The sequence below is a fragment of the Sorex fumeus genome, unplaced genomic scaffold (assembly GCF_029834395.1).
Source record: "Sorex fumeus unplaced genomic scaffold, SorFum_2.1 ptg000008l, whole genome shotgun sequence".
In the NCBI taxonomy this organism is placed as follows: Eukaryota; Metazoa; Chordata; class Mammalia; order Eulipotyphla; family Soricidae; genus Sorex; species Sorex fumeus.
The window spans coordinates 22,770,914-22,791,163 of record NW_026606065.1 but is presented as its reverse complement, the minus strand read 5'-3'; the positions used below and the strand labels follow the sequence as shown (position 1 = coordinate 22,791,163).

The window sequence follows — 20,250 nt, the reverse complement described above, 5'->3', positions numbered from 1 at the left end:
TGGCCTTTCCTTGGTTCCATGAATCTGGCCCACGGGGCTTTATGCTGACAAGGACTTTGATCTAGGGCCTATTGTACTCCCAGTGCTCTGAGGAGTGTGATAGCAGTCTAATCATTAAAGAGTCAAGGGGTTATCTAAGTTATATGCAAAGGAAGTCTCGTAAGAACATGAAGAGCTAGCAATCATTGAATGTTCTTTGTACACAGGAAAAGTCCACAACACAGCACAGGTTCCATTGTTCCAATGAGGGAGAGAAAGTCTTCCCCATCTTGTACAGAAGATATATATATATATATATAATATATATATAGACATAGGCTAATATATAGGCTATATATATAGGCTAATATATATAAGGTAAGGTAAAGGCCCTCCCGTTGATCGTCGATTTGTTCGAGCGGGCCCAGTAACGTCTCCATTGGAGACTTTGTTGTTACTGTGTCTGGCATATCGAATACTCTCGGTAGCTTGCCGGGCTCTCCGAGAGGGGTGGAGGAATCGAACTCGGGTCGGCCATGTTGGCCGCTTGTAAGGCGAACGCCCTACCTGCTGTGCTATCGCTCCAGCCCAATATATATATATATATATATATATATATATATATATATATATATATTGCTCGAGCAAATATATATATATAGCATATATATATATATATATATATATATATATATATATATAAAGCCTTTCCAGGGAATACAATGATGATCCACGACAACAGTTGCATTTTTAAGTCTCTCCACTAAAATCTTTGCTTTATATCTGATCCTGTGCTGAAAAGCATCATGAGAGGATTAAGACCTACTCTGGGAGTTGGGAGTAAGTCTAAGGTGGACATATGGAGGAGTTGGGGGTCACAGGGTGGGAGTCTGGGAATGGGTTGCTCATAGGAGGTCATCAGAAAGGAATTAGTACAAATTCTAGTAGCACAGCTACAAGAGAAAATACTGTAATTTCAAAAGTACTATTCCTGTTTGTTAAAGACTGCCTAAGAGATAGAGATGTGGTTCTTCGGTAAAGCACATATGTTGCATTTATCACAAGATCTGGGTTCTTTGGGATGGAGTGATAGTCCAGTGGGTAAGAAAAGTGCTTTCCAGCCATGTGGCCAACTCGGGTTTGACCCCTGACATCCCATATGGACCTGAGCATGTTAGGAGTGATCCTGAGTGCAGAGCCAGGAACAACCTCTGACACAAAGAAATGAACTGACCCTTTAAATTCCGTAAGGATTGTCATATAATTTATGGTAAATAATTGCATTTAAGGTAAATCATTTAAGGTAAATAATACAATGTGCATGCTAGGAATTTCCCACTGGAGTTCCGCTTCTCAGCACAGAACTTTTTTTTTTCCCCTTTATTTTATTTTATTTTTTTTACAGTTGTAGATTTACAATTTTTTGTGCTTTGGTTTCAATTATACAATGATCAGATACCCATCCCTCCACCAGTGCCCATTTTCCACCACCATGGATAATATCCCTCCCACCCCCATCCCCCCATCCCCCCTGTCTCTGTGGCAGGGCAATGCCCTGTGTTCTCTCTCTCCTTTTGGGTGTTGTGGTCTGCAAAAGAGGCATTGAGTGGCAAACATGTTCAGCCCATAGTCTACTTTCGACATGCATCTCCCCTCCTGGGAGGATCCTCCAAACACCCTTTATTTGGTGTTCCCTTCTCTATCTGAACTGCCCTTTCCTCTAGGATACCCGGCTGGCCTCTAAGTTATGGAGTAATCCTCCTGGTGCTGATCTCAGCTATTCTTGGGTATTAATCTCATACTTTGTTACTTTATATCCCCCAGATGAATGCAATATTTCTATGTCTATCCCTCTCTTTCTGACTCATTTCGCTTAGCATGATACTTTCCATATTGTACCACTTGTATGTAAATTTCATGACTTCATCTTTTCTAACAGCTACATAGTACTCCATTGTGTAGATGTACCAAAGTTTCTTTAACCAGTCTTCTGTTTGTGGGCATTCAGGTTTCTTCCAGTTTCTGGCTATTGTAAAGAGTGCTGCAATGAACAAACAAGTGCAGATGTCACTTCGACTATACATTTTTGCCTCTCTGGGATATATTCCCAGGAGTGGTATTGCTGGGTCAAATGGGAGCTCAATTTCTAATTTTTTGAGAATCGTCCATACTGTTTTCCAGAAGGGCTGAACCAGTGGACATTCCTACCAACAGTTCAGCACAGAACTTTTAACAATATTTATTCCTGAGTTTTACATTGCTAATTCAACTTCCCCAAAGGGTTCAGGGTTTTGGGAAGTTGTTATTTCTGTCTTCATCAACCCAATATTGCAATTCTAGGATTCAGGAGCCTATAGGGGTTATATCAATGCAAGGAAAAACACATATAATTTGTTAATAAGTGCCACAAGACCTATATGATTCTAGTTACTTTTTTTTCTTTTCAAAATTGGTTTATGTAAAAGGTACAATAGACAAATTCAGGATGCATTCAGTTTGTCTCAATTTTACTATTTACAGACATTTCACAAATATTTTTGATTGTCTTCAACCCTCCAGCATGGCCCCACTCCAAGAAAGAGAATTACTTGGAGTGTGTGGAAAATATTTATTCACGGAGGTGCAACTCTGCTTTAAAGCAGAGAAGAGAGGCGACTCTTCCAAAGGTCACATTTTCCCTCTCTGAATGGTGGTGCTTTGGAAGGAAGAATTATTCTTCTATCCTGTATTGCCTCTTTGCTCTTCACCAACAATGTTTTGTCTTTCTTCATTTCCATCAGGAAATATTTTCCATAGTGCTCTCCCCCACATGCCTTTCTTTCCCCCTTAAAGTCTGAATATCTCGTAAGACTGAAATAAATCCTTTTAGCATAGGAGTCAGCATTCACCTCATTAAGCTCTTGTGCTGAGCAGCACCACTGAGCCCTCTCTGAAAAGACAGTGATATCCCCCTCCCTTCTGTGCACTGAGCATCCTCCGGAGTTAGGGGAGGCAGAAATCACAGCTCTCACAGGAACATCTTTACACAAGGGAGCACAGTCGCAAGTGCCCAACACTTCATGTCTTTTCTAGTTCTTGGCATATGCAAAGCCCATTTATTGTGTCAAGAGATGACAAGAGATGGTTATCAGAGAACTGAGGCAGTGATGCTGAAGTTGTGATGAACTGGCTTAATAAATTAAAAAAAAATTCTATTAAATTTTTAAGAATGTCATAAATTAGTTGTCAAAACTTGATATTAAGAATCCCATTATATAAATTTATAATTAAATAATCATATTACATAAATATAATAAATACTTGGAAACACAGCCCACCTTGATAATTTTATCACACTTGTCAATTATTTGTGCTCTTGAGATTATTTACATGAGTGACATTTGGGTATTTTGAGTATTAGGGGTAGGAAATCAGTGATTTCACATTGGTAATTTTATATCACTGAGGGAATTACTTATACCAAAGAAATAACAATATAAAAATTTGATAGGGATGACAGGGATGAATGGAGACATTACTGGTGTCCACTTGAGCAAATCAATGAGCAACAGGATGACAAGGAATACAAGTGATATTGTTCTCTTTATTGTCATCTAATCTTAGAAAGTGAAAATGAGAAAAAAACTGTTAATCAAATTAAACTTTAAGTGCAATATCCAGGTAACTGTCCCTTTGCAAGCAATACAGAAGTTGAGAAAATATCGCCGCAGTCTTCAGAGACGATCAGCCGAGACACAACAGAAACAGTGTCCGTTGTGGCCCTCACAAAGGACTCAAGTTCTAACCCATCACTTGACTGCATCCTTTTCTGATTGTTAATGGAACTAAAAATATCACCCACCTTTCCCGGGTGTTTGCACACTGACTGTCAGAAGCACATAGTTTGACGACATGAGTGCAAAGAGCAGGAGACCTCGTGGAGCCTCAGTTGATTGGACAGAAACGAAAGCACATCTATTGTGGCTGTGCCTGTGGGAGGCAGGTTCCTTCATCAGTGGCATGGGCAGGAGGCAGTGCAGCCATGGGGGTCTTCGATCTGCAGCTGATTTTGACTGCTCAATGCCCAGGGGTTAGCAGAAAATTAGAATTAAGCTTAAAATGTCACTTGACACCCAAGGATAATAGAGACAGGGCCAGGAATATTGCCCCATAATTGGAAGCCTGTCTCATGAGCTGGGGGAGAAGGCAGCTGGGATGGAGACGGGATCACTAAGTCAATGATGGTTGGAGGGATAGTTCGGGATGGGAGATGTGTGCTGAAAGTAGATAAAGGACCAAACATGATGGCCTCTCAGTATCTGTGTTGCAAACGATAATGCCCAAAAGGAGAGAGAGAGGATGGGGGAGATTGTCTGCCATAGAGGCAGGGGAAGGGATGGGAGAGGGAGAGTACTGGGGACACTGGTGGTGGAAGATGTACACTGGTGGAGGGATGGGTGTTCGATCATCGCATGGCTGAAACTCAAACATGAAAGTTTTGTTAGTGTATCTCATGGTGATTCAATAGGGAAAAAAGCTTAAAATGTCTCAAAATGCTCAAAAGGCCGAGTTCTTCAGTAAATGATGGAGAATGTAAACCCAGTCCCTAATATACATGTTGTTTGTTTGCTTATTTCTTTTTTTTGGCCACTGTCCCACTGGGACTCAGGGCTTACTTCTGGTTCTGTGCTCAGGGATCCTCGAAGCAGGGTTTGGGAGAGCCTTTGGGGTATCAGGGATTGAACAGGGTTCCAACGTGTGCAAATCTGAGCCACGAAACTCTCTCCCTGGTCTAACACTCACTTCTGGTTGGGAGAAAGGATTCTTGTGTAAAGTGTGTAAAAGTGAGATGTTAAAAGCTTTCTCCCCACTTTTTCTGGTGATTTAGACTTAATCTCGCCTCAATCTCTGGCAGTCAGGGAGATGGTTATAAAGAGCCTCAGGGCATTATCAAGAGGGATTTTTCTCTTTGATCTTGAGAAATTGCAGCAGAGAACTCTCCATCTGTGAAAAGATCGCTAACCTATTTCCCACCACTTGATGCCCAGAGGTGGCCAGCTAACTGGGCTGACTTCCGTGAAGTCAGAAGCTGGGGCAGAAGCATGAGCTCAGTTCTGTGTGAAGGGCTTGAGAGCTTTAAGGGTCCCTGAAGACTTCTCTTACCAAGGGAGGAGAGAGATGGAGTTCAAAGAAACTCCGGCTTTCCTGGAAGCAGTTAGCAAATCACAGAGCTCCTTTTAAACTTGACTCCTATGGGGTAGCTACTGCAAGCACACCATCAGAGGACTATACATCGAACGGAAACCAACTCTTAGTGTATAAGACCAAATCCAATCCATGCTTACCAGAAGGGGAGGGAGAAGGGAAAGTTAGAATTGAGCTCACAGTAGTGAACTTTATGGAATATGCACACAGGTTGGTTCATGAAGTTGCACTGAAAATGTTATAATGGAAGGTGACTTCAATAAAAAATCAAAGTGAAAAGAAACTCTACTTCTAAGGCCATCAATATGCTATAGAGTCAACAGTTAAACAAGAACACAGTTTATATATATAGCAAATATACAAAGGAGTCTGATTCATGTGAACTAGAGTAGTTTGGAAGTTTAGATTTTTTTTTATTGTTTTTGATCCACATGAAGCAGTGCTTAGCACTCAGGAATAACTCCTGGAGGGGCTCAGCCACAAAAGCGAGCCATGAATAAAACCCATATGGACCGCAACAAGGCAACAGCCTTACTTGCTGTAGTATCTCACCAGCCCAGGAGAAAACTTGTTTCTTTCATGGAAAAGTATACCTTCGTGAAAAAAAAAAAACCTGGAAATATTTTGGTGATAGCAGAGGATTTAGAAAAAGAAATCTGATTTTAGGTAGAATCTATAGAAATTAAATGCTAATTAAGTAGCTTCTATGAACTAAATGTGAACATTATTTTAAATTTCATTCTTCTAGTTATTTGTAATGTTGTGGTTGCTAAACCAGTATTCAGAGCATCGTGAATGTTGTACTAAATTTATGTAGGTTTTACATCACAGAACCCTTCGCTCTTTGCCTCCATAAACATTTGGCATCTAAGGTAAAATGAAATGTTTTATATTCCCTTGTCTTTTTCCTCAAGCTCAGGAGAGAACTAACAGATAGAGTCTGAAGAGAGCAATTAGTTGGAGAGAAGGCCGCATCTCTAAGGGTGAACTTTCACAGGCTAAAAGTAGTCAAGTCTCTTCTCCTGAGTGGTTTCAGGATTAGTTGGGTGATTGAAGAAAAGGCATTTCTTTTCTCCAGCCTACTGGGGTCACAGGGTGAAAATAAAGAAAAAGAAGATAAATTATTTGATTTTAAATATTTCAAATTTAGCACAGCGGGTAGGGTCTTACAAGTGGCCAACATGGCCGACCCGAGTTCGATTCCTCCACCCCTCTCGGAGAGCCCGGCAAGCTACCGAGAGTATTCGATATGCCAGACACAGTAACAACAAAGTCTCCAATGGAGATGTTACTGGGCCCGCTCGAGCAAATCGACGATCAACGGGAGGGCCTTTACCTTTACCTTTACCTCTCAAAATAAACACTACCAGAAGAAAAAAAAATAATTGGAGGATTTCCTATTTCTGATGTTAGTTTTCTATATATAGTGGTCCGAACTTGAAAAAGAATTCATTTTTTTCCCATTTAACACTGTCCTTAGGTCGAGGACTTCGTACAACCTTTAGGGCTAGAGCGATAGCACAGTGGTAGGGTGTTTGCCTTGCACGCAGCCAACATGGTCAACCCAAGTTCGATTCCTCCGCCCCTCTCGGAGAGCTTGGCAAGCTACTGATAGTATCTCACCCGCACGGCAGAGCCTGGCAAGCTCCCCGTGACGTATTCGATATGCCAAACACAGTAATAACAAAGTCTCCAATGGAGACATTACTGGGCCCGCTCGAGCAAATCAATGATCAACGGGAGGGCCTTTACTTTACCTTTACCTTAACACTGTCAGGAGGGGAAAGGAGAGAGACCTAGAGTGTTCTAGGAAGCTAGCAACATTTCTAGCTTCAACAAGCTTGAAAGCATGATTTACATATGAAAACCATCATGCTTTATATGCTGCATAACAATAAAATCTAGTTTTAAGCCTCAGGCAATCAAGAACTTCCCCATTTCATAGTTACTGCTTCATTGCCATTACTTGATAGTCCTGAGGAAGGGAATATTCTCAAAATGAGCTGCAGAAATGAATTAAAGGTGTCAGAATAGGAACAGGGCTAAAAGCTGTGATTTTTCATAGAGATAGTGAGACTGAATTTGCATCTCTGGGTCTGATCTCATAAATTTCCTATCCCAGCTAGAGGTAAAACTTAAAGAGAAGCTGCTCAATTATCTCTCTAGACAATTGGGCCTAAGTGTCCCAAGATCTCCAGCTAGGGAAGCTGTCATTCCGCAACATATCCTGGCAACTAAATTTCACTCTGATTGTTAAAATTTGTTTCTGATGGTAAAAATATAGTTCCTGGTTGCTAAAACGATTGATTGCACATGGGAACTAGTTCTATGAGAGAAGCAGTATGAAGGGTTAAGAGTTAACAGGAACAAAGGGGATACCCTGCCACAGAGGCAAGGTGGGATGGGGGGATGGAGGGTGGGAGGGATACTGGGACCCTTGGTGGTGGTAAATGGGCACTGGTGGAGGGATGGGTGTTTGATCATTGTACAATTGAAACTCAAGCACAAAAATCTGTAAATCTACAACTGTATCTCATGGTGTTTCACTAACAAAAATTTTTTTAAAAAATGTAAATGATGGCGAATGGGCACTGGTGGAAGGATGGGTACTGGATCATTGTATAACTGAAACCCAAGCACAAAAATTTGTGAGTCTACAAGTGTACCTCATGGTGTTTCACTAATAAAAATTAAAACACGATCACAGTCATGGTCCTCCCGTTGTTCATCGATTTTCTCGAGTGGGCCCAGTAATGTTTCCATCGTGAGACTTGTGTTTGGCATATCAAATACATCACGGGTAGCTTGCCAGGCTTTGCCATGCAGGCGAGATACTCTCAGTAGCTTGCCAGACTCTCCGAGAGGGGTGGAGGAATCGAACTTGGGTCGGCCATGTTGGCTGCAAACGCCCTACCCCCTGTGCTATCGCACCAGCCCTAAAAAAAAAATAATAATAAATATTTAAATAAACTTTTAAAGAATGAAAAAAAAAGAGTTAACAGGAACATTCTAGAAGGCTGAGGGCAAACACCATCCTTTCTTGAGGAGTTGTGGTCCCCATCCCTCTTGACACAAGCAAATGTATTCTACATGTCAGGGTTCGAGCTCTGCTAGACTTTTTGAAAACAAGATCAAAATCCTTGATATAGATACAATCTGCTAAACCAGGGAAAACTCAGTGCAATCTAACAAGTTTTGGTTTTCAGCATGCTTGTGGGTTTGTAGGATAATGAGATTCCCCACCATGGCAGTCTGGTTCCGTTACTTTCTTTCTCTGATCAAAAAGCAAAAGCAAAAAAAAAAAAAGCCTCCAAAACAATATGGTCTGAGAGGGGGTTACCTTGAAGACAGCACAGCAGATTAGGATAATGCCTCTCATTGCCTTCCTCTTTTTTCAATCTGAATTTTAAATTAAGGCAACTTGGCCCAACATGTTGTTTGAAATCCCCCGTGGAGGTTGATTTGCTTCAGCAACTAGGGACCGAGAGATCATGGGATTTCAATGACATTGATGTACCTTTTCTCCAAATCTGGCCGGTAAAAAAAAAATAATAACCCACATGAGCTGCACCCCTGAGATCACATTTGGAAAATAGTTTATTTCCACAAGATGAATGCAGCCCAGTTTCCAAATCGCTTCTCGGAGGAAATTCAAGCCATGGTAACTGTAAATTTAAGACAGGAGAACGCTAATACTGAAACAAGAGAACAACCAGAGTGAATGCGCATCAGAAAACTTCGCCTATGCTGGTAAACTGCTCCCTGTGCAGATGCCACAAAGCTGAACAGTGACAGACAGCACCCTGTCCTTCCCTTGATGAAACATCTTTGTGCTCACAATAGGACTCATACGAATTTACTCTGTCCTCTCACCTGTCAACACCACATTCCCCATAGTCCCATCTTTGCTAAGGGTCTCCTGGCCTGGTCACAATCAATGCTCAGAAGTTCACTATGTTTCCAGGGCCACAGTGAGTGGAGCTGACTCCTGGCTCAGTGCTCTCAGGAGTCATTCCCAAAGAATTTCAGAGTGCCATGGAATGTGCTGTCTTGATTCCGAGTCTCCTGCATGCACAGTGCGCACTCCAGCTGTTTGAGAGATATTCCTGGCCCCTCACATGCATTTTATTCCCCAAAGGCGTTAATGTGTGATAGATGCTGTGTACATCAAATGGTGAGAACAATAAAGTTTAGAGCACTTTGAATCTCAAGTGATGGCAGCCACAAGGATTCAATATGGAAGTGCAGCTGGGCAATGGAAGATATCAACTCCATTAACACTCATTTAGTACATTTACATGATAAAAATCACAGGCTCTCATTATAGGATAGTTTATGCCATTTGCTCAACCCAGGAAGGAAGCAACTGCTATGTCAGAATCTGGGGGGCACCTTGATGGTGGAAACCATCACATTAAAATCTCCCCCTTCTAAACTCCTATGCATTTTCTTACTAGTTTACTCTAGTACTGTAACTACACAAGCTAGAAATTTGGGTTGAAATTGTACTGTTCTCTTGACAGTATTCCTGTACTCAGATCTCTGTGGGTTTTCTCTTTCAGAACCTGTGTGCCTTTCCCAAGTAGAAACAATGGCACTCTCTGGTACAACCAAACACTACCCCCCGTGAAGTCAAGAGCCTGGAAACCTAAGTTGAGGATTAGCCATGACCAAGCTTTTTCCTAATAATAATAAGGCTGGAACAGAAGATGGGTGACTTTATTTTTTTAATGTTTTATTTTTAATTTTTATTAGTGAAACACCATGATGTACAGTTGTAGACTTACAAATTTTTGTGCTTGAACTTTAATTATACAATCATCAAATACCCATCCCTCCACCAGTGCCCATTTTTCACCACCACGGGTTCCAGTTTCCCCCCCCCCCCCCCATACCCCCATCCCACCCTGCCTCCGTGGCAGGGCATTCCCTTTTGTTCTCTCTCTCCTTTTGGATGTTGTGGTTTGCAAAAAAGGCATTGAGTGGCAATCCTGTTTGGTCTATAGTCTACTTTCAGCATGCTTCTCCCATCCTGGGAAGATCCTCCCAACACCCTTTATTTGGTGTCCCCTTCTCTATCTGAGCTCTCTTTTCCCCTAGCATGTGTGGCTGGCCTCCAAGCCATGGAGCAAAATTCCTGGTACTAATCTCTGCCACTCTTGGGTGTTAGTCTCCTGTTTTGTAACTTTATGTTCCCCAGATGAATGCAAGAAGATGGGTTACTTTAAATTATGTATATTTCTTAGAGGATTGTTAAAGTAGTTACCTGACAAGGCGAATCCTATTGAACAGTGGTGAGGGAAATTCACATCAGAAATACAAATATGTCAAACACACAGTTCTATTGTCTGGGACTTAGGACATTGTTGACTGACATGCTTGGTGAGACAAAATAGAAATTTCCGTTCCTTTCCTTTCCCTGGCTCTGTCCCTACAAACAAATGTACCTTCTTCTCTCTGGTCTTTCCTGGGACTCTGCCATACACTGCCACCCTGCTCCCATGTGTACATGCTATTGCCCAGAGAGTACTGCACTTTCCTGTCAGATTAAAGCGGACCCTGTATTCTATTTCAGTTCAAAGGTCAGTCAAAAAATTCAATAGTCTGGCCGGAGTGATACTACAGCGGGTAGGGCATTTACCTTGCACACAGCAGACCTGGGTTCAATCCCTGACATCCCATATGGTCCTCCAAGCACCACCAGGGGTAATTCCTGAGTATAGAGCCAGGAGTAACCCCTGAACATCGTTGGGTGTGACCCCCCCCAAAAAAAGATCAGAACTATTGCTCAAATCCTAAAGTAAAGAACTCTCCATTTTCCTAATGTGATGGTGTACAGGATTTGTTATGGGCGTTTTCCTTTCTGGAGGTGATAATTAAAGGAATATGAAAGTTACAGAAGAAACAGGGACAGAGATGATAAGAAAAGAGAGGGCCTCTGTACTCCCTGCTCTCAGAGACTGAAGCACCTTCAACCTTGCAGTAAACAGAGTCAAGATATCCTTTGCTACCTACTACAAAGTTAATAGACATGTTAGAGTAAAGGTAAGCTCAGTTATCGAAGTATCAAAATAGAATTGTCAAGGTACATTTTCTGGGCATAAGAGTTTGCCTCCTTTTTTTGCTTCCTTAATCCAATCAACTACTCTGGCATATAGCTCTCTCTACATTACGTATGCTTTTCCAAAGCACTTTTGGGGTCATTTGTCGACAGCAAGATCACTTATTTCTGAAACCTATATTAATGCATCTAAGAGCTAAACATTATATCAGATTTAATTTATTTTATGCTCACTGCTGCAGACTTAACTTTGCATTTTAAGGGTGTATTATCAAATAAAACAAAATGTATTATTTGTTTATCTCAGTGAGATATGAGACCTAACACCAGATCACATTTATTTGATTTGATATTTTCTTGTCTGCTCACATGGATAGAACTTACACAAAGTAATAAATAAAACTGAGCACACTTCAACCCATTATTATAAAAAATAAAGCAGGCTGTCAGGAGGAACGTCAGAAAACAGCAGATTTTCTTTCGGTCAATGCCCACATAATTCTAAAACAGCAGTCTCTTAAAGTAAATGGTTTCCAAAATGTAGTTGATATAAACATGGAAAATCATTTTCCCCTGAAAAGCCTATTTTTTCACATGCTATAATTCAACCTTATGAGAAGAATAAATGATGCTTATAAAACTTTACTCCGAAGCTCCCTGACAAAGTCAATTCTTCTGACTCACAGATATTTCTAAAACTCTAACATAAAGTCTATAGACTTACGCACATGAGTCACACAGCCCAGGGATCACTCTTACTCTTGGATAAAAAAAAAACACTTTCTAGTGTGTGGGTGACCTCAAAATTTCACAAAAGCCAAGCAAGAAGCTCTGGGGTGATTCCTCAGTGTCTGCATGTGCTGACTGCCAAAGTGAGTGATGGTGCAGAATAAAGAATGCTTCCTCCTCAGTGCTCATGTAATCACCCTGGAAGGTTCTGCGTAAAGGGAGTTGTATGAGAATCAATGATCTTGGGGACTCACCAGGATTCAAAGATAATGAAGGCCAAGGATATTAGGAAACCATTATTGGAAAACTGAGAGGTGACTTCCAAAAATGAATCTTCTCAGTTTAGCAACTAAATGCTACAATTATGTGTGTGGACATACACGCTCCTAACAACCCACAAAATTCAATAACAGTGTACACACATATGCATGAATACATAAGTATGCCCGCAGTATGCATGTGCCTATGAAAACTGATATATATTTAACTATATACATATTATCAAGATCAAAATGGTTATATAGTAATATAATAATATCTATGACTTTGCATATTTCAAAAACCATTTTGATTCATTAAATTTTCTGAGCATGCAGACTCACATATTTTAATGGTGGCTATACTCCATTTGTTTCAGAATGGTCCATTGGATTCATTTCCTTTCATCACTCAACTGTGAAACAGATACTACACCTTTCCATGTACTGAAACAATGAGGAAAGGACATAGTTTCCCCTGATGCTTACTTGATACTCACAGCACTAGCTGGAAAAATCTGGCGAAGTTAGGAACATGCTTTACCATTGTGGAAACATTCAGATTTAATCTGACTCATACAAAGAGTGCATTTGACTGATTCAGATAAAAATTACTCTAAATGAAGTTGTCTTTATTTTTTATTCATGATGGTAAAACCCTGCATGTGTGAGACATGCCACTGTTTTGAATGTTTGAAACTTTATTTTTCATAATGTGACTTAATAAATGTTTCATCAGATTGTCATGAATTAAGTTTTCATCCACTACAGTGATAATTTTCTAATCATTCTTGAGATAATTTTAGATAAATGATTAATTGAAAATTGGTTTACAATCTTTGATTTCTATATCTACATGATTTATTTTCTGCCATGTTTTAAAGATTGAATTAATTTAGCAGGTTAATGTAAGACCCATATATGTGAACCATGTGGATTTTTGACTAAAATGAAATCACTTGAGGATATTTTAAAATAAACTTGTTAGCCAAATTAGATCAAATGAAGAACGAATCACTTCCAAGGAAGGAGACGTAGCAGTATGAGGGATGGGGCATAGGTGGTTCTTTTGGTTTGCTCTTTTCATTCCTAAAGCTAGTGCAAACCATACACACTTTGTCAACCATTGAGCCCATATGCACAAATAACATAGGGTGACATCTTAATTTTTTTTAAATTTTTATTAGTGAGACACCATGAGGTACAGTTGTAGACTTACAAATTTTGTGCTTGGGTTTCAATTATACAATGATCAAATACCCATCCCTCCACCAGTGCCCATTTCCCACCACCACGGATCCCAGTATCCCTCCCACCACCCCATCCACCCCTATCCCACTTTGCCTCTGTGGCAGGGCATTCCCCTTTGTTGTCTCTCTCCTTTTGGGTGTTGTGGTTTGCAAAAGAGGCATTGAGTGGCAATCATCTTTGGTCTATAGTCTACTTTCAGCATGCTACTCCCATCCTGGGAGGATCCTCCCAACACCATTTATTTGGTGCTCCCTTCTCTATCTGAGCTCCCTTTTCCCCTAGCATGTGTGGCTGGCCTCCAAGCCATGGAGCAAAATTCCTGGTACTAATCTCAGCCATTCTTGAGTGTTAGTCTCCTATTTTGTTATTTTATGTTCCCCAGATGAATGCAATCTATGTCTATCCCTCTCTTTCTGACTCATTTCGCTTAACATGATACTTTCCATATAGTACCACTTGTATGTATATTTCATGACTTCATCTTTTCTAACCGCTACATAGTACTCCGTTGTGTAAATGTACCAAAGTTTCTTTAACCAGTCATCTGTCCTCGGGCACTCAGATTTTTCCCATATTCTGGCTATTGTAAAGAGTGTTGCAATGGTGACGTCTTAATTTTAAAATGTTTCTGTAACTATAGAGGTATATGTGATTTTTAAGAGAGCAAAAAATATTCTACAAGCCCTACCCTTAACCCAAATTCTATTCCCACTTCCTACTCTCAAGGAACATCTGTGCCATGTTTGATGCCAACTTTTCTTGGTTTCTTTTTGCATTTATATTTGTATGTGCTAACATGGATACTCAAATATTTTTGCCATTATGATTTCTATATGCTAATAGAATCACATGATAGGTTGTGATTCTATTGTTCAACTTGGTTTTTTCAATTCAAGTTGGCTTATTAATTGATGTGATTATACAATGTTCAGTTTTAATGGCAGCTTGCATGCTTTGTGATTTAATGAACCATTTTCTCATTCCTGGGCATTTAAATAGCTTCTCCTCTTTTAATCTTTCAAACACTGATGCATTAAATATCTTTGCCTACGGTCACACACAGCAAAGCATGGTTCTTGCCAACAGGGTCTGTAGAGTCATCAGATTTCCTGTGCGATGGCCCCATACATGCTCGTTGCAGTTAGGAAACTAAACATATGCTGTCGAAAATGCAGACTCCATACAGAACCACCTCAAGTTATTTCTACATTAAAAGTGATCAGAATTGGGATTGAAATGGAAATAAACCAGGATTTAATTTGTTGATGTAGAAGGAAAAAATGAAAATAATATCAATGCGGTAACTGTTACTGAATTGGATCCCTGTAAAACATCTGAAAGTGAGAAGTTTTCTTCAGAATCAGTTGGAAGCCTAACAGATGAGCAGCAACAAAGAATTGAGAGAAATAAACAACTAGCCTTGGGACGAAGGCAGGCAAAGCTCCTGAGTAATAGTCAGTTCCTCGGAAATGATTCATTACTGACCACACCCTCAGCCCAGTCTGCAAAAGAGGCAGGTGAGGGGCAATAGGAGCTGCAGTCAAGTGGACTTCACGGAGATGCTCTGGACGGTCCCAGGCTGCTATCACCACCACTGCACATGGTGCGAGGGGTCACCTCGCATGAGCGCAGGCCGCAGGGACAATGTTTTCCAGTCCCACTGAGTTCTGGGCATTCCTTAAGATTTGCAGGGCTCTGCATTTTGTTTTCTATTGGTGAAAATCCTTATGTAGTAGAATTTTTTGTTGATACTCATTTAAAATACTTATATCTAAGGGCCAGAACAGTAGTCAAGGCGCCTGCCTTGCACACTGCTGACCAGGGTTCAGTCCCCGCCAGGAATGATCCTGAGCACAGAGCATAGTGGATGCACCCCACAAACAACTGTCACTGTCACTGTCTTCCTTTTCGTTGTTCATGGATTTGCTCGAGAAGGCCCAGTAACATTGTGAGACTTGTTGTTACTGTGTTTGGCATATCAAATATATCACGGGTAGCTTGCCGGGCTTTGCCGTGTGGGCAAGATACTCTCGGTAGCTTGCTGGGCTCTCTGAGAGGGGCAGAGAAATCTATGGTGTACAATATTTTCTCCCATTCCATAGAGGGTCTTTTTATTTTTGCCATGGTTTGTTTTGTAACACAAAAAGTTATTAGTTGATAAAATCCATTCTTCTATTAAATATATGCTATATGGTTGGCAGTTTTCAAAGCACTGGGAAGGACAGATAAATTCAGAGAGATGGTACAGCAGGGAAAGCACTTGCCTTGTACACAGCTGACCTGGGTTCATTCCCCTGAATGCTATCCATATGGTTCGCCAAGCCCTGCCAGAAGTGATCCCTGAGCATAAAATGAGGAGTAAGCCCTGAGCACAGCCACAAACAAAAAAAGACTGTGCATAAAAGAGTTAACTTATTCACTTTAGAAAAGTCTGGTCTATTTATTGTTTGTCGATGCTCATAAAAATGATTAGTAGCTAGATTAGCAATTTCCAGTATGCCATTGATTGCCTCATTTGCATTAACTTGGGTAGAGTTTTAAGATGTAATTTATAGAGAGTATTAAGGTCAATTTAAAAATTAAATAAATAAATACATATCTTTGCCTATAAATTACCCCCTAAAGCATCACCATGAAGCCCCCGTGTCCCTCAACCTCAGAGGATTGTCACCCTGACCTGGACCAATGGCAGAGCTCTGTCAGGAGCTGCCTGCACCTCCCCCTTGCAAGGTGTGGTTTTATTATGGAAACATAAGCACATATATGTATGTATGTTTATGCATGTATGTGTGCAGTGCTGGGGGGGGGGTCAACCCAGGGCTCACATGTGGTAGAGTCTTTCTGTTAAGCTATTTCCATGTCCTATATTAGAGTGAGGTCACTTTTTGGACTAATAATCTTTCATGAACTGTCTATGTTTACTTTTTCCAACTTCTTTTGGAGTTGCTTTTCTTCCCAGATCTGCTGACTTTCTTTATATCTTCCTCATCTGGCCACATTATTGAATGTGGTTAATATTAACGTCAACCTACCTTTTTCTTATTGTTCTCTTTGGGCTCCACTTATTGTGCTCAGGGTACCATCCTGTGCCAGGAACTGAACCGGGGTTTCTTCATACAGATCATATCTTCCAGTCCTTTGGGGCATCTCCCCGACCCAACATAGCTTTTTAAATTTTCTTTAGTTCATATTAAATTTTAAAACAGAAACCAACAACTAGATGCCAATTTTTACTTTAAACAATCATTTTTGATATATTATAGACTATTTTCTAAAGTAAAACATATTTATGGTAATCATCATAATTCCTTTGTTTTGACCATCTGATTATTATCTTGGAAATGTATTTTCACAAAGAAATGATATTGACATATAAGAGACAATTTAAGTATGTCTATGGAAGATTTTCAGTGAATCCACAGTGCAGCTTCAGTGTGGGAAATTATGAACATGAAGAATTGAGACTATTTGGGTGTTCTAAAGTACTGAGAAGACATTATTTCAGATTCTCTCTCACTGATGTTCTCAAGCCTCCTTGATTAAGTTGATTATTACACCTTTTACGGTGTTATAATCTCTTTACCTAAAACCAGCAAATGAGAAGATGAAAGATTGGGAGCACTTAAAAAACAATTCAGCAAAAAGGGTTGGTGACCAGACAAGGGAGCAACAAATCCTAGCAGTGAACTGGAAAAGGTAGCTCGTTCCTGGCTCATTCAACTGCTCCTGTCCATCACTGACAAACATTGTCATCCGTTATTTGGGGGGAGACTTTGCCATGGGTATAAAATATGTATTTTTGCTATTGTTGTCAGTGTTATTTATCCCCCACCCCCCAAATAAAAGCAGTCATGCCACTTTTAATTAAGAAAAGGATGAAAAGTTGTTCGCCATAAGGTGACATAGTGCTTGACGTACATTCCTCCCGGCCAGCAGCCACTGTCTGTATTGCTGACCACAAAGTGTGATGCAGATGCTTTTTTTCTGGTTTATTTTTATTTTATTATTCAATCACCAACATGAGAAAGTTACAAAGTTGTTTATGATTGGGTGTCAGTGTCACAATGTTCCAATACCCTTCCTTTCACCAGTGTGCATTTCCTCTGTTGTACTTTTCCTCTTCTTCTCCCTCCCTTTCTGTCTCTTTCTCTCTCTTTCTATCCCTCTCTATCTCTCTCCCCCTCTCCCTTTCTCCCTCTCTCCTTCTCTCTCTCCCCTCCTTTTCCCCCTCCCTCTCCCTCCCTCTCCCTCCCTCTCTCTCCTCTCTCTCTCCCCTCCTTTTCCCCCTCCCTCTCCCTCCCTCTCTCTCTCCCTCCCTCTCTCTCTTCCTCTCCCTCCCTCTCTCTCTCCCTCTCCCTCCCTCTCCCTCTTTCTCCCTCTATCCCCCTCCCTCTCCCTGTCCCTCTTCTCCCCCTCCCTCTCCCTGTCCCTCTTCTCCCCCTCCCTCTCCCTCTTTCTCTCTCCCTCTCTCCTACCTCTGCCTCTAGCTCCCTCTCTCACTCCTCTCTTTCTCTCTCCCCCTCCCTCTCCCTCTCTCTCTCCCTCCCCACTCTCTTCTGTTGGTCATTATGATTTGCAATACAGATACTGAAAGTTTCTCATGACTCAGTTGTTGTCCGGGGCAATCATTTCCAACCATCCCTGTCATAGTAGACTCCTCTGTTGTAACTACTCTCCATCGCTGTGGCAAGTTTCCAACCATTGGCCAGTCCTCCTGGCCCATGAATCTACTGTCCTTGGGTATGAGTCTCCTACTATGCTTTTTATGTCCCACAGATGCGTGCGGGCATTGATATCTTCTCCTTGAGCTCCTTCTCTCATTGCTCCAGACCCTGTGCCTTGGCTGAGACTTTCTCCTGTGGAAGGATTTGATGATCATGACTTTTTATATCTGTGTTTCTTTTCCCAGCCATGACTGTGGAAGGGAAATGCCCCAGGGAATGCAGATAGGGAGAGAAAAGCCCCATTGCAATGCCTTTTTTTTTTTTTTTTGCTTTTTGGGATACACCTGGCAATGCACAGGGGTTACTCCTGGCTCTGCACTCAGGAGTTACTCCTGGCAGTGCTCTGGGAACCATATGGGATGCTGCGAATCGAACCCGGGTTGGCCGCATGCAAGGCAAACGCCCTACCCGCTGTGCTATCTCTCCAGCCCCTGCAATGCAGTTATGTCTATCCAGAAACACAGGCAACAAGAGCCAGGACTATGCATAAAACAAGCGGTGAGAATCCCTAACAAATCCCCTTCTGGTTGCTTAGTGAATGTTAGCACATTGACTTTTTCTTCAGGAAGGATTCTTCCACCTTGGTCACATTCCAAACACGATCTCAGAGAGAGTCCAGTCTGCGAGTTTGGCTCTTTTACTCGGACAAGCTGTGGATAGTTCAACCCACCAGGTTTATAGGGTCTAAGACCTTATTATCCTGAGCCATGGAATTCATGAACTCAGGCTCCACCCAGCTCTGTCCTGCCTCACTGAACACAAGGGGTAGTGTAAGTCCACAAGTCAGGGGCCACCCCATTGTCTGTATCTCCCACCCGAGCCTTCCACTACCTTAGTTTGATTCTTCTGCTTTCCCTCAGAATCCATCAGCTTTACTTTTTGAATATTTGCTTTGATGCAAGTGATGTGACAGAAATGGAAAATTAAGAGATCGACACAGAGCTTATAGTCCAGTGGATACTAAATGAAAGCTGACAATAAGATGCGGCCTTGCAAAGTGATACCAGCAGTACAAATTGACAAAGAAGGGAATGAAATAAAGGGAAAAGCCCTGGGAATTGACAGGTGCTGAAGAAGAGGAGGTGGTGGTGGTGGGTGAGGCAGGCATAGCTATAAAGAGATCACATGAGAGGTTCTTGTGGCAACAGAACTACATTTTGTCTGTAGTGGTGTCTAGAGATTCAAGATATATACAAATAGCACACACTGTTGAGTACAAGCAAGTCTAAAGAAACAAAATTGATTCACTGCATCTTCATTATATTGTGTTCATGACATTATAGCTTAGTATTGCAAACTAATTCTATACAAAAAATATGGGTAAAGGGCACATGGGATTTCTCTTATTTCTGTTACAATCGCATGTCAACCTAGAATGATCTCGACAAGAAAGTTCAATTTAAAAACTGGTAAATAAGCTTCTTAAAGAAGTTACTCTTTTTAGACCCCCAAATCTTCTCTTTCTTTTTTTTTTAAAAAAAGTTTCTCTAAAGGTAATTAGTTTTATAGAAAAGAATGCGATGAAATGAGTATTTTTCTGTGATTGGAGACTGAATTAGGTTGGATTAGAAATGGGGATAGGGTGAATGTGTGAGACTGTGTTCCAAGTGATGGCATTATGGCATGAGAAAAAAATGGGCTTGGAACATCATTAAGAATGAAAGAACTGCATTTGATAATTGATGGGATAATGTCCTTCTTACTGAGTGGCCATCAATGTTATAAACTCGAGCCAAGAAATACTTGGGAGAAGCAGGGTGGAGGGGTCAGACAGTAAAATTGGTTTTGGAAAGACTTGGAGGTGAATATGTTGATTTTTTAAATAGATTTCTGCAGACTGGTTTGACTGTATTTTAATTTATGTAAATTGAGGCATCTTCCAGGAGCTGGAGAGAGAGTATAGAGGGTAGGACACTTGCTTTGTAGACAGTTAACCCAGGTTCAATCCTGGCATTCCATATGGTTCCCTGAATGCAGAGCCCTGAGTACTGCCTGGTGAGGCAAAACAAACTTACAAACAAACAATAAATGAAGAAAAGAAAGGAAGAAAGAAAGAAGGAAGGAA

General features: G+C 41.0%; 1 protein-coding gene and 1 non-coding gene across 2 annotated transcripts in view; one reads left to right on the top strand and one right to left on the bottom strand.

Moving 5' to 3' along the window:
- The window catches only part of NALF1 (NALCN channel auxiliary factor 1), a 598,303-nt gene that overhangs the window by 76,660 nt on the left and 501,393 nt on the right, over positions 1 to 20,250 (bottom strand). The window lies entirely within an intron of this gene.
- Positions 14,514 to 14,592, top strand: LOC130019542 (small Cajal body-specific RNA 14). Its single transcript, XR_008791851.1, has one exon. It is a non-coding gene; the product is annotated as a small Cajal body-specific RNA 14 (non-coding RNA).